This window comes from Hesperophylax consimilis, chromosome 11, assembly GCF_061612785.1.
Source record: "Hesperophylax consimilis isolate HC1 chromosome 11, BYU_Hcon_1.0, whole genome shotgun sequence".
Lineage (NCBI taxonomy): Eukaryota > Metazoa > Arthropoda > Insecta > Trichoptera > Limnephilidae > Hesperophylax > Hesperophylax consimilis.
The window spans coordinates 26,692,680-26,707,986 of NC_142846.1; the positions used below are offsets into that span (position 1 = coordinate 26,692,680).

The 15,307-nt window shown below is 36.4% G+C and overlaps 1 pseudogene across 1 annotated transcript; it reads right to left on the reverse strand.

Moving 5' to 3' along the window:
• Positions 1-1,968: 1,968 nt before the first annotated feature.
• LOC149419983 (toll-like receptor Tollo pseudogene) lies at positions 1,969-7,116 on the reverse strand (annotated as a pseudogene). Its single transcript, XR_016302777.1, has 2 exons — positions 2,445-7,116; positions 1,969-2,413 (listed from the first exon to the last, which is right to left on the reverse strand). The product of XR_016302777.1 is annotated as a toll-like receptor Tollo pseudogene (transcript).
• Between the last annotated feature and the right edge of the window lie 8,191 nt (positions 7,117-15,307).

Here is a 15,307-nt window from a genome sequence, read left to right on the forward strand (position 1 = left end):
TAGTTAAGAGGTAGTATGGAATAATGTCAAATAAATAAGCGCTCAAAAAGGCAATAAAGAAGTGACATTAAAAATCCACAACGTGATGTTTGCTCCGTACGTTTACATTCTCGGAAACAACTTTCGGTAGTAGCATATTATATTATTATGTTAATATTAATGGAATACAAATAAAGTTAGCTAAGTAACTTCGAAGTAAGATTACAATGTACGGCTTTGTATCCGGAATATCCTATAATATCGCGAATAAAACTTCAATTATAAATGTCCGTATGTAACATTTTCCCAAGCCGCACCACTAGCTATGTATCTATATAACTATGAGTTAGAACTATCAGGAGACGATGAGGATGCGGCGGGCGATCGGACGCGGAATTTCAATTTAAAGTTACACGTTATGGGTGGGGCAACCACGAGGGAGGGACCGTCAGACCCCTCCGACTAGTTTAGTGACTAGAATCTGCTGGCCAGATCCGCCGAATCCATTCACAAGGCCTATATCTTTGTGAGGTCACTTTCACCTGAATAGTCCCAAACACCGAGATGCGACGAATTTTATTGTGGCAAGTTTTTTGGAATCCGACGCAAGAACGTTGGGTTACTTACAACGCTTCGGTAGATTTATGAACAGCAAAAAAGTACATTTTTTACATCCTTTGCTTTTGTTAATGGGTTTTTAATTTTATTGCGTTTGTTTCTGAACAAAGTTTTAAAACCAACTGAATATAAGTCAATGAATGCTACCATGACGCTTGAAGTAGAGAATGAGCATCTGTAATATTTGGTGAAACTCGAAATAAAAACGTGCATACCTATATTCTAAGAAAGGTAATAAATTTTTTTTAAAAGGCTTTACTATTCTTATTTGGACCCTTAAAGAAACGTGTGGTGGTTAGAAAATAGTTCTCAGGGCTTATTAAAGATAGAACACATATTCATAAAAGCTATAAAAATTCTGATATTCTTCCAAGAATTGATATTCATCCACTTTTCACTGCCTCCTTGGTATTTAAATACCTGTTTAGGAGGACGTAGAGCTGTGATGTGCAGGTTCATACCCTCTGTTGTTTCGATTAAATAAATTAATGGTTCATTATAATTATTCTGATAATTGAGCTCAGAACAGGTTATAATTGGCTCATTGTGTCTCTGTAGGAAAGGAACTCTCCCCTGATATGTAGGTATTATTCCCCCAGGTAAAGTAAGTTTCTTACTATTTCCCATGGATGTTCTTATGGTGCAAATAAGATGCAAATTACTTCTCCAAATAATACAGAAGCATACAGAGTATATTCATTTTACAAAACACATTATCAAAGTGCAAAATTATTATTAATGTGAATGATAACCATAAAAAAATGTGTTATTTATGTGAATGATTACCATAGAAAAATGTGTTTTGAGAATGAAAAATGATCTGTTCAGATGTCAGTAAGGAAACCAAATTAAAAATGAACTTTTAATTCTTAATTTTGTTCTCCACTTGATGAAGGCAGAATGTTATAATTATACTAGAGATATAATTATTAGTAGGGAATGTAAATGACTAATAAATTAATGATTATTGATGAATCATTCAATCTTAACAAAAATATACAGTGTTAGTGACAATAATAATTCATAATAATAATAAATCATCAATTTCAACTCACCTTTGAGAACAGAAATCATAATAATATTATATTGAATTGATATAATTATAATTCAACGTGTGTTTAGAGACAAACAAAACATAAAATCGATGTAAGGTTTATGAATGTCACAGTGATTATATATAAACACAATTTAAAAAGTCGTTAAAAACAATTATCCATGACAAACAAATTGTAATATATGTTTTAATATAATTATTTATAGGTAGATTTATTTGTTTCTTTACTATTTTGGATACTTTTAATGACTTAGTAAATTAGTTTTAATCAATGTTAAGGTTTTGATAGGAGAACAGAAAAAACAGTTTTCAGATATATTTATAAGCGTTTAATGCAAAAATATTTATCGCATGACTCATCAAAGATGACAATAAATTAATAACTAAAATATGTACAATATTCAATCGATTAGGTGAACATAATATAACTATAATACAAGCAATAAATTGACTAGTTTCGACAGTCCAGCAGATCATAAACATTTCATGGAGGAACCGAACTAATTAAAGTAATTCACAGTCATTCAATTAAACTACTGATTCTGAACAATATTGTATTATCAGATCTATAAAGTCTGTTTCATTTGCACGACAATAATGTGGTAGCCCTACAAATAAATCACAAAATTAATTTTAACCGTTGGCTTACCTATTGTTTAACACTTTAAGAATATGAATTATGAATTTACAGGAATGCTAATTTAATAAATTGTGAAAGATCGAAGAAAACACAAATATTGTTTTGATTTTCCTAATTACTCCCTCTATCTCTCCATCTCCCAACTCTTTATACATCTATCTCTCCATCTCCCAACTCTTTATACATCTATCTCTCCATCTCCCAACTCTTTATACATCTATCTCCCCATCTCCTAACTCTTCATATATCTACATTTTTATTTACATATTAACAATATCACTTTTCAATGTTCTAAAAGATATTAGAATAACTGATTCTCTATAAAAGTCACAACAATAAAATAATGAAAGAGCTCAATAGTATAGTATGTGGTGACTTATATTATAATAGTAGGACTCAAATAATGTTTGGCATTTGCACTTAATATACACGGTGATAATTTTAAATCGTAATTTACACAAAGTAGGTTTTCCTACTGGCCGCGTGGTGCATGGGGGGGTGTGGAGGATGTGGGGGATGTGAGGGGTGTGTAGGGTGTGAGGGGTGGGGCGGGTGCGGGGGCACACAGGGGGCGCAGGGCCTGCAGGGCTGGCGCAAGGGCAGCTGCTCGCGACTGTCGATGCTGGCGTAGCTGTGCTCCAGCCCCTCGGAGCCGGCCTCGTCCTCCGACCCCACGCCCGACACGTAAGTGGACTGCGGGGGGCTGGGGGTACCCACCCCCGGGCTGCCCGCCCCACCGTAGTACTTGAACCACGTGTCGTGGCACGTGGGGGAGGCGGTGTAGCGCATATTCACATTTTTGCCACCTTCGTTCACTATTTTGGCGTTATTCACACTGTGCGTCCGATTGGGGGATTTGATCTTCACGTCGGGCAAGCGAAAATTTAGCTTTTCCCGGCAGTTCTTTTCCCCCCACACGATAACTGTGCACGTCTTAAGAAGAACTTTCAAGTCGGGGTCCAAGTCAAGCGCGCTCAGGTCAGTGGTCACTATAAATATAATCTTTTGACGCCTGTGACTAGCGTTCGTACTGTTTATACCACTCTGAAGGGCCGCCTTGAACTCCGCTTTATACCACTCGTTCTGAAGGAAACTAATGGATAACACTATTATTAGTCTTTTAGAGTTTTCCACTCCGCGCACAATTCCGTCGTCCGAACATCTCTCTCCCGCCTGCAAGTCTCGGTGGTGCAGGCAAAGAGAATGGCCCGACTGCTCCAGCTCGGTGGCGATGGCTCTTGTCACGAAGTCTTCATCTCTTAAACTATACACAATGTACGCGTCATAACCTCTGTCCTTAAAGTCATTCAATTCTTTAGCGGAGCACGTAAACACTCGCACCCCGTACTTGGAATGCATCCAGAGTCGGAACTCTTCACGAAACATGAATAGAAGGGCGCAAACCAACAGAATTACAATTGTCACTATAAGTACTATCGCCACATACGGAATATAGTTCTCCGTTAACTTTGAAGAGTCGAGAAATAAATGTTTTTGGGTGACCGAGCCGACGGTGGATTGCTCCACCAGTTTGCGGCACTTGAGGAGGAATCCGGCTACGGTGGGATTGGTGGAATTGTTTGAGCTGGCGGTGGTACTAGCATCACCCACTAGAGCGTGGCACGGCGTGCTGTCAGGGTCCTGAGAGTGCGACAGGAGCCACTGTTCCAGTTTCATTATTTCTTCGCACGAACATTGCCACTTGTTGCCTTGTAGACTGAGTTTGGTTTGAAGGGAAGCGTCGCTTAATATCTTCCACGGTAGGAAATCAACGATACCGTTATTATCCAATTTAAGAATCTCGAGCGATGACATTGCTGAGAAACTTTCATTATGAATCGTGCGTATTTTATTTTGCTCCAAGTGCAAAACATTTAGATTAGATAATTTTCTGAACTCCATTCCGTCCAGTTTTTCTATGTTATTATTTTCTAAATGCAGAATTCTCAAACTGTCGATTCCGTTGAATGATCTGTTATGTATGGAGTTGATGTTGCTATTGTTTAGGTACAATGTTTGTAGTTTCTTTTTTCCAATGAAAACATGATTTCCGAGTTCGCCGAGATTATTGCCGTCCAGATATATCTCCGTGGCGTCCATAGGGATCCTGTCGGGAACCTTTTCGAAGCCGGCGTTGGAACAGTCTACGACGTTGGAGCTCCACGTGAGGTCGTGATAGCAGGTACATCTGTCCGGACAAGTCATCTCGCAATCGCAAGCGTCAAACTCGCAACAATGACAAAGAGCGAAACAATGTGTTTCGTATGGACAAAGAAATTGCGATGGTTTCACATCTAACAGGAAATCGCTATTTTTTCCTCTCGAGTGCGCAAGCGTGCAAGTAACGATATCTAGATCCATGACCCGAGGATGCTGTCGGAGGTGACTTAGATGATTTATCCTCTGTAACCACTCCATGGTACAATCGCAGTGAAATGGATTCCCTCCGATATAAAACTCTGGTAAATCTTTTTCTTCGGAAACCGGCGAAAGGGCGAAAGCGCCAATGTCAACCGTTTTTATCTTATTACCGTACAATACAACTTTTTCTAAGTTCGGTTTGTGTAAAAATGTTCCGGAATTTACTCTATTTATTTGGTTGTCGTTCAGGAAGAGAACTTCGATACTATTCGGTATTGACGATTCGTCTACGCTTGTGAGTAGATTATAACTCACGTCCAACATTTTTATATTGACGTTGGTTTTGAGGTCAAAATAGTTCTCTAGCTTTTGAATCTGGTTTCTATGCATATCAAGCCATTCGAGACTCGCGGGTAAGTGGCTGTAATCGAACCACATTAAATTATTATCAGAGATATTCAACCAGCCCAGGCCATTCATATTGGTGAACACTCCTCTAACATCTGTTAGTTCATTGCCGTCCAAACGGATGGCTCTTATTGTCGGGTTCGATCCAAAAGCACTTTGGTCGACGTGGTTTATTTTATTCGATGCGAGATTTAAAATTTGAAGCGATGGAAGTGAAATGAATGCGTCTTTAGTTATGTTGACGATCTTATTATCGACTAATCTCATGCCATAGAGATCATCTAAGCCTTCAAATAGGCTGCTTTCCACCACGCTTATATCGTTATTTCCCAAATCCAAAGATTTTAAGAATCTTAAACTCTTAATGGCTTCAGGAATTTCTTTCAGAAGATTCCCACTCAGTCCCAGATCTTGTAATTTAGTAATATTTTCAAAGGATCGGGCGTGGACAGACTCAATACGATTTCCATCCAAAAACAACTGATTCAAAACATACAGATTTGAAAAATGATAACTGTCTACGTGCGTTAATCTGTTGTGAGCCATCGAAAGGGAATGAATATTCTTTAAATTTGAAAATGCTCCTTCAGAAATCTTCAATATTTTATTATTTTCTAAACTTAGAAATTGTAAGTTGTTTAAGTCTTGAAATAGCAACGAATCAATCTTAGAAATTTTATTGTGCGATAGATTCAACACGATTAATCTAACCAATCCGGAGAATGTATCTCTATTTACCCATTCGCTGGTCAGATCATTCACGGAGAGGTCTAATATCTGCAGCTGGTCGAGTCCCTCCAGGAGGCCGGGGGCGAGAACGCTGATGGAGTTGTTGTTGAGGTAGATCTGCTTGATGTCGCGCGAGGACTGGAACATCTCCGGCGGCAGCGCGAGGAGACTGTTGCTGGACAGGTTCATCACCTGCAGTGCGCTGAGACCCACGAAGGCGCGGTCCGCCACCGAGGAGATGGAGTTCTCCTGAAGGAACAGATTGCGCAATGAGCGCAGACTGGACAACCCGTTGTCTGGCAGGGTTATGATATCATTCTGAGATACGTCGAGCGTTTCCAGAGCTCCGTTGCACGACTTTCCGGGAGCCGTGGGGCCTTCTCCCCAATCGGAAAATCCCATTTGCGAGATATCCTGCAGGCGGTTTGATGTCAAGTTCAGTTCTTTAAGGTTAAACAGCGGGCAAAATACCTCCGCCGGCAGTGTCCAGATATTGTTATCTCCCAGATCTAGGATACGAAGTTCCGTGAGGCCGCGGAAACTATCTCGGTGGAACTCCATGGACATTGCAGACCAGTCTGTGTTGTGGGTGCGCAAAGACAGAGTGCGCAGATCGCGGAGCGGGGCCAACACCGAAGCAGGAATATAGCGTATCTTGCAATACTCAATGTGAAGTTCTTTGAGTTTTTTCAGATGGCCTAGAAAGCTAGCGTCATCGGCGCGTTTTCCAATTTCCAAAGAGCTCTCGAAGAAGAGGACGTCGCTGCACTCGAGGGAAAGTGAGGAGACTCGCTCAGCTTGCGGCGCGGGCAGATCCGCCAGCAGAGCGGGGGCACCGGCAACGGTACGAAGGCGGCAGGCCAGGCCCAGCGAGCCCTCGGCCGCCAGGCGCTGCCAAGAGCAGTGGCGTGGGGCCCCTTCGAGGCGCGCAGCTCGGCCCTGCGCCCCTCCAACCAGTACACCAACAAGGGTCACCAATACACACACACACGATACTGACACGGACATTGTTAACATCATCATGATGGTCACCGCGCGCGAGCTAACAATACAGCGCTTTTATTCCGGTCACTAATACTGTACTCCGTCAACATTGCACAAACTGTCCAAATATCACCAAAACTTTTAAAAAAAACTCATTGTATCAAATAATATTCCAGGTAAAAACAGTGTATTTCAACTTCGAACGAAACTTTGAATTCACTTGAAACTTGTAAAAACAACTATATAAAAGTTTTGAACTTTCCGAACACAACAGAAATAGTGTACGTTACGGAGAAATGCGTTAACTGTTCTGTGTTTCTAAACGAAAGACCGCTCTCGACGAGTGCTGAGAGCTGACTGACGTGAGCGCGGTGTGGGTCCCCCTCGGAGGCTCCGATCCCCCCGCCCTCCCCCTGCCCCGCACTCCGCCCCACAGCGGGCAACAAGTGGTGGCGGCAGCGGCTGTAGACTATAGACGGGTACTGTACCTACCCACTGCCACTACCTTATACCTTCTACCCATCCAACCAACCCATGGCTTAGTCCACAATAACAACGAATACAAAGGTAAGCAAACCAACTAAATGCTCATCTTCTATAATAATTCACGGTGGAATTCCAATCCGGCGAATGATTTTTTTTATTGCTGACCATTTCGTTTATTTTTCTAATGTTTGAAAGAAACACTATTACTATCAATCCATTCGATATCTCATTTTTCTGAAAGGTAAATAATAAACTAGGCTCATGCCCGTATCATGGTAGTCTTAAATAGATTATTATATAATGTAATAACACATCTTCGGATCTACCGGATCTGCCCTGATGATGGACACTGCAACGCTGTCCGAAACGTCGGCTAAAGAAGGAGTTAGCGCAACACGGCATAACACCCCAAAAACAAACAAAAAAAACTAAAATATCATCTAATGAAAAAACAAACAAAAAATTTAATTATACATGTATGTAAAAAAAACGACTATAAAAATATTATAAAAGATAATATGAATATTTGTTTGATTGGTTCCATGATAACTCAACAAAGTGACAATTCAACACACTTTTAAAAAAGTTATATAAAGTCATTATAAACGATGATTTTTTTTTTAATCTAACCTAACCTAACCTACCTAACCCAGTTAATAAAGTTTTTGTTTCATCACTTTCCATGACTTTATATAACTTTTTAAAGATGTCATATCCGGTCACCGTTTTATTATTGCAAAGTGTTTTTATTATTATTTTGCAAACCTACACCGAGCACTTTAATAGGGATCATATTATTTTCATTCGTGAAACCGATGGATTTTTTTCTATGTTACCTTATTTTTTAATAGATTTTATTTTATATATTTTTTTTATACTTTACACTAATTAATTTAATTTGTTAATCTTATTGATTTCTCAAATTAGGGAAATGAGTTTTCAATATTTTTCTCATATGCTTAACTCATGCGTTATGTTTGTAACTTTGCTTATTTTATATATCAGTACGATGTACTTTCTTTAGCATTGTTCCATAACTAATGACCATGAGGTGACATTTCACACAAAAAAAACGGCGCCGTACAAATTATACAAATATAATTTTATTATTTTCTGACTTATTCACATTCAATTCATATGTTAAAACTCAATTCCATTTCTACTACCTTGTAACAGGATCAGCCTAGTGATATTTTAGGATTGTACAAAAATATCTATTAGTATATAGTTTCCATAACATGTATTTTCATTTCATAATTATGTACTTGTACATTAAACAAAAAATCCTGTGTTGGCTAATTCCTACTTTGTCAATAAGGAAAAACATTTTTTCACAACATTGAACTGTACCAGAGCATGGTACATTGTATATAAAATATAAATTAGTAAAATAATAGCTAATAATAATTATAGATACATCAACATGAATTAAATTTGAATTGACCTAATAGTAATTTAATGATTGCTGATTGCATAAAATAACGAAAGTCTTTCGTATTATTCCCGCCGCCTACAATCAGAGTGAATAATAATTACAGGAATGCTGATTCAGCAGTATTGGACATGACGAGGATGGTTAAAGTGGTCGGGGCCGTCCCATTGCGGACCAGTCATTAGTTTTGCGGAACAAATGGATAATGGTCACTTTCGCAATGGTGGCCATATCCCATCACACACTTCTCAAACACTCAACCCTCACGTGTATTTCTGTGGAAAAATAACGAAAAAAATCTAAATAATTTATGCCTCTTTATTTAAACGTCTAGTTTCTAAAATCATAGTATTACATTCGTATGCGTATTTTTATTTACACTTCTATGATGGTATCTATGAGTAACTAGATTACGTTGTGGTAATATTTGAAAAACCTACAAAGACAACGAAAAAAAAATAACTTTGAACCTACCTCACCTTCACCGTGAAGAAATAAAAACGTGAAAGCCTTATTATAAAATAAATCACAACCGTTAAAATACACAAAACAATTCATAAAAAAATCATCATAGTACATTTCAAATACAGAAATCTAAAAGGTAGTTTGAAGAATATTTAGTTTCTTAAAATGGTATTTGATTTTACGAAGTCTTCAAGAATAAAATAAAGCACATTTAAAATACCTTGGATATATTACGGAATTCGATGAGAAATTTTAAGTTTATACGACATAAATACAAATCTTTGTTTGTATAAATGTTGTTTATATTTTATTTTTCCATGAACTATTTTATGTCTGATTCTATATTTTTTTTATATTTTCACGTACACGGTCGTTTATCAATTTAATAAAATTTGTACTATGTGTTTCCAGACACCGTGTTTAGAAACACATGAAATTATTGACGTCACTGTAGCCATGATTTTTCGTTTATATAAAAAAAAGATTTTCAGCAATCACAAAATTCTTGAAAATCCTTTTACAAAAAAATTATTTGAAAAAAAAAAAAAAAATAACAGAATTATTTTCGTTCATAATTTAGTAGGCACATAATCCAATTATTATTTTTTTATTAGTAAGTAACGCGGTATCCGTAAATACCAAGTAGTGTGAATGTATTTATTACCATAAAGCTTTTCTCTCCTAAGAGCTTTTCGTGAACAAATTGTAAGTTATATTCACATCCAACATTATGGTATTATCATAATATCTGAATATTTACTTCAGATTTTACGAAAGCTTTATTTTCGCCAAAAAATGCTTTAAATATATTATTTCCATAAATATTAGAAGGGCCGACCCAATAAAGCCCATAAATAAGATTATATTATGTTTTAACAGTTAAATAATAAGAATCTTGGTCCAAGAGTGGCCTCTCGGTAACAGCTAACAGCGGGGCGCGCGGCATACGGCCAGCTATAGCGGCTGCAAGAGCGGAGAGCGGAGCGGAGAGCGGAGCGGAGAGCTGCCGGCGGGTCCAGTGATGATCAAATATTTTCCCAAACCAGCATCACTCATAACAAGGAATAACCGCAAGGGCTGGCCGGGGTATTCTAATAATATATTATTAAACATTAACTAAATACTGAAGATATATAGAAACCAATGCTTATGGAATCAAATTAACAGCGAGATTTTCATGAATAATTTGTTTCAAAAACAGATTTTTTTTAAAAGTGATTTGATCAATTATCTCGAGATTTACTATCCAAAATATGATTTGTGGTCTATAAAATATACCTCCCATACTTCTACCTACTGATAATTATCAAAAAAAAAGTTTAACAAAACAAAAAGTAGACAAAAAACTGGTGTCTTAATTATAACAACAACAAATAAATAAATATGGACCCTTTCGTTTTTTATCAAAACCAAACAACAACAAATCTAAGCCGAATAACCGCTACTAACTGGCCAGTACCTATTGATATTTAGTGACAAAAAAAATATTTAAAAAAAGTTTTACTGATGACGAAAATGTCACTTACATTTTGTACTCCAAATAATGCCAATATACGTCCTTGCGCTGGTAACAAGGTATATAAAATAATATTTAATTTTTAAAAAATTAATAAAATTTTATAAAATGACGTGAATAATTAAGGAGAGCTATTCCTTTTAAAGTAAACCATAAAATTTCAGCAACTCTTTAACGTAAAATATTATTACACCCACCTCAAGGAAATAATAGCAGCGAGGCGGCCCTGCTAGCCACTAACGAACCGAACTCACGATAGATCACCAAATGGACCACTTTGATAAATTTGAATATTTCCAAGGCGAAAGTCACTCCATTGATGGACGGGAGATGCTTCCGAAGATAACTGGAAACAATTTAAAATATCAATCATTGTTTGGGCTTTAGCCAACCGCTCCATCCATCCATCCATCCATCGCGAGTCGCTAGTCGCTAGTTGGTGAGAATAAAGCTAATTTGTTAACAAAGGTTTTATAACATTGTACTCCTTCAGTCTTCACCATTAGACATCGAATTCACTCATGCTGGGAAAACGCACAAATCTTTGCCTACCCCTTCGGAAACACAACCAAATGGTATTTCTGAATATCTGGGATTGTGTTAATAGACACGCGTCATTCCAAAATAGATCAAAAATCAACAACGGCGAGGTAGGTACGTTTTGAAACCGACTGTAAAACCCTATCTTGAGAATATTGGTAAAATCAACAACAAAAAATACTGGCCCATTATAAAATACACCCAATAACAATGGGAAACAGTTGGAGACTTATAAATACCTGGAGCGGTGAAATATCGAAAATGTGATCTTTTCGCCATTTGGTAGGTGCCGCAGCTTTTGGTCGAGGGCATAGACATCCAAGTTGATAGACTTGCCCTAACATGAGTATACTTTCGACTAACTAAGAAAATAAAGTTCGCTAAGGCAAGGCAAACGTTTGAAGCGCAGTACATTGTGGAATTTTTCTCTGCAGGATCTGAATGTTAGTTTTTAAACGAACCGCTTAGCGTAGCGACGGTTTAAATTAGTGAGGTGTCTAACTAAATAGTGTAACAAAATATTTTGAAAACAAATCCAAAATTTGTTTACCCGATTGGGATTTGTAGTGAAGTTTTGCGCTATTGTAAAAAGGATTATTAATTCGTGAGCAGATTTTATTTTCGCTGAATTGTGATATTTCAATGCGAGTTGCCTGTATACTGTCAGGTTCATTTATTGACAGATCACAGAAAGGGCACGCCGCCTCTCTCGCTCCGCGCAACTTGATTTTAGTCCCCATTTCCCTGATTGGCTGGTCTATCAGTTTGAATGTCTATGGTCGAGGGTTATTCTTAGACCCTGCTTCTACATAGGCAGGCAGGAACATAAATTTTAATAATGTTTAGAGTTGTATCGAAATCCAATAACTGAAGAATCTTTTGTTTTTCCAGCTGGAAAGAATGTAGTGTAATAAGAAAATCTAAATTGGCCAATTTCTTTTTTTACATTGAATATCTACTACCTACGAGTAACAAACACATTATGTAGGTACCTAAATATAGTACGTTTTATTTATTTATTAACGCCTTAATGGGCTTTTACAAAAATAGGTAACAAGTAATACAGTTGTGTTAGGTACATAGTTTACAATAAATAATGATTTATGATTATATTACGGTAAATTAAAATTAATAGTGTGGATTACGGAAAGCAAAATAGGTATTAAGAAACATAGAAATATAAAAAAAGGGTGTATTCACTACGGAATCGTAAATTCATACATCTCAGTAAAGATATTAAAAAGATTTCGTTTTATAACTAATACGGAATCTTTAAACATCTCTACAATATTCCCAAATTTATTGCCAAAATGATGTAGTCTATTTATAGGTGTATGAGCTTCATAGTTGGTTTTAAAATTGTCACAGAAAAATGTTGCACTTTGCCTCGTATTTCTGGTCGGTACGTAAAATTTCATTTTGGCGAGAATTTCAGGATTGTCAATGCAATTATTAATAATTTTATTTAATAGTATAAAGTCAGAGGTGATCCGCCTATCTGACAGCGTTATTAAGTTAAGTTGTTTCATCAAAAGGACATAGTTAATACTTTGAATTGGAATATTCAGTTTAAAGTTAATAAATCTCAGAAATTTGTGCTGTACCCTTTCAATATTGTCACGAATGCGTTATATACAATGGGTACCAAATAGGCGAATTATACTCTATGTGGCTTCTGAAGAAGGGTACAATGTTTTAAAACATTCAAGTGACTTGAAATCACTCGCCGTTCTGCATATGAAACCAATCATTTTTATAGCTCTCTTTGTTATATCATTTTAATGCAGAGTAAATGTTAATTTTTCATCGAATATAACACCCAAGTCCCTGATCTGAGCGACTGATGTCAATAATACATTATTTAAAAAGTATAAATAAATAAAAATACAGTGTGTGGCAAGCCTACGCACGACGGAAGTGAAACTTTTAGTATTCTTGTCTCTTTCTTTTCATTTCATATTATTATTATTCAGAATGCTGTACATTATAGTTTTATAAAGCATAAATTTATTTATAGGCGTGTTGTTAACAAATGAACGTTTAACTAGATTCCTAATATTGACATATTTATAAGTAGCATGTGATAAAAAAAAAATTAAAAGTTTTAAAAATATGGGATTCGAACCCGGGTCCCGCATAACGAGTATCGAACGCTCTGCCTCTAGACCGCGAGGAGAGGTATCTCGCGCGACGAGAACCGCGTATTCAACGTGTACTCCTCAATTAACTTGTCCCGCGCTTATTTTTATAACGGAGTTTGTATATGATATTATATTCCGATACAAAATTCGCTTCCTTCAATCGATCGTTTCAAACAGAATTAGAAGGTTCGATCGCAAAAATTCTAAAAATAAATTACTCAATAAAAAAATAAAAATGTGCATTTTTACAACAATCATGTAGATATCTTCTTATATGTATGCCTGACAAAGTCGCAGCACGAGAGCGTTTTATCACTTTTCCTCGTATTAAAAAAATCACAAGAAGAAAAAAAAATAGTTAAAGTGGGGATCGAACCTCGGTTCTTCACGACGAGAGTCGGGCGCTCTGCCTCTAGACCGCGAAGGTGAGTTTGGAGAGTGACCTAAACTAGGTATATAATATTGGCTAGGCTCCTATAGCGAAATGATCACGGTTTTTCGTGACAGTCATGAGTCGGTTTTACTCCGGTCCTCGAAAATGCATAAAGCGCGTAAAGAAGTTTCACTTCAATAAATAAATGTATATTTTTATGGAATTCATAGTGTAGGAACTAAGCTATCAATGATCATTGATGATCGATCTGTTACTTATTTAAATCATTCACACTTAGAAATGTTTTAGTCATAAAAGGGCATCCCACGATATTATTTAAGCCTACATTAAGGCTACATCATATTATGATTATCAGTGGCCTGCAGTGGGCTGAGCTGATTAATACAGGCGATGCGCGATGACTGACGGTCATTTGTAAATTGGTTATAGCGCTACCTACTTCCTAATGATAACTAAACTGTCCCTTGTACCTTCAGCCGTGAGCAATAAGGTATCGGCTCAGTGGAAATCTGTCCCTTATTTAGCTTTCTCCTTTGACTAATGTTGATTTGTTTGCTTATCGGAGGTCACCATTAGGTGAATCATGTTTGATGTTTACATGCCGACATTAATTTTTATCCGAGTGGTTATATAAATAGTAATAGAAATCGTAGGAATACGTTCACGTCATATTATAAAAAATTACGACGTACTTCAATATGCAAGAAGGTGTATTGGTAGGTAATTATTAAAAATGTTTGTTAATCTTTTATTTATTATATTGAAACGTTCAATCTTAGGTTCATTCATAGTTATACATCGTTTCATGAACTCAATTATATAATTAAGCCATATTTTCTTAGAGTGTTTTCGACTACCATCTCGATCCTCCATTTAAAAGTCCCTTTCTTAAACCCACGCATACGCAATTTCTAACGATTTATAACAAGTTTTCCGTTAACTCCTTAAGTTTTCAAGTTATACAAAGTATATGTTGTTTTGAAGATGATATTTATACATTTGTTATGCCGAAATGTAAATTGTATGAAACTCCGACGATAGAAAAAAAGTGAGTTTCGAAAATTATTGAAAACACGTTTTGTTCTGTTATTTAATATGTTATAGGCATGAAAAACTAAAGCTTTTTTCGGGAGATTTTTGCTCTATTTCAAACGAATCGTGTTTTATTCAATATTTTCACCATTTTCGCTTTATTATTATCGTTTTTTAATATTAGCGCGCTCCCTCTAACATTCATATTTACTTATCTCCCTTTCAAACCATATTTAAACGCTTACTACGGGGCATAAAGCTTCGCAGTACGTATGCCTTATTAAAAGAGGAAGAATATGGTTTGAAAGGAAGATATGTAAAAACGAATATTAGAGGGTGCGCGCAAATGCTAAAAAACTATCGTAATTAAAAGGCATGAGCGAAAATATTAAATAAAGCATGAATGATTCAAAATAGATCTCTCCACCAATATCTTAAGTAGCATTTAAAGAAATACTGTAATTTTTTTCGTTCGTATAATATGTTAAATAACAGAACCAAATATGTTTTTTATAATTTTCTCAGTAT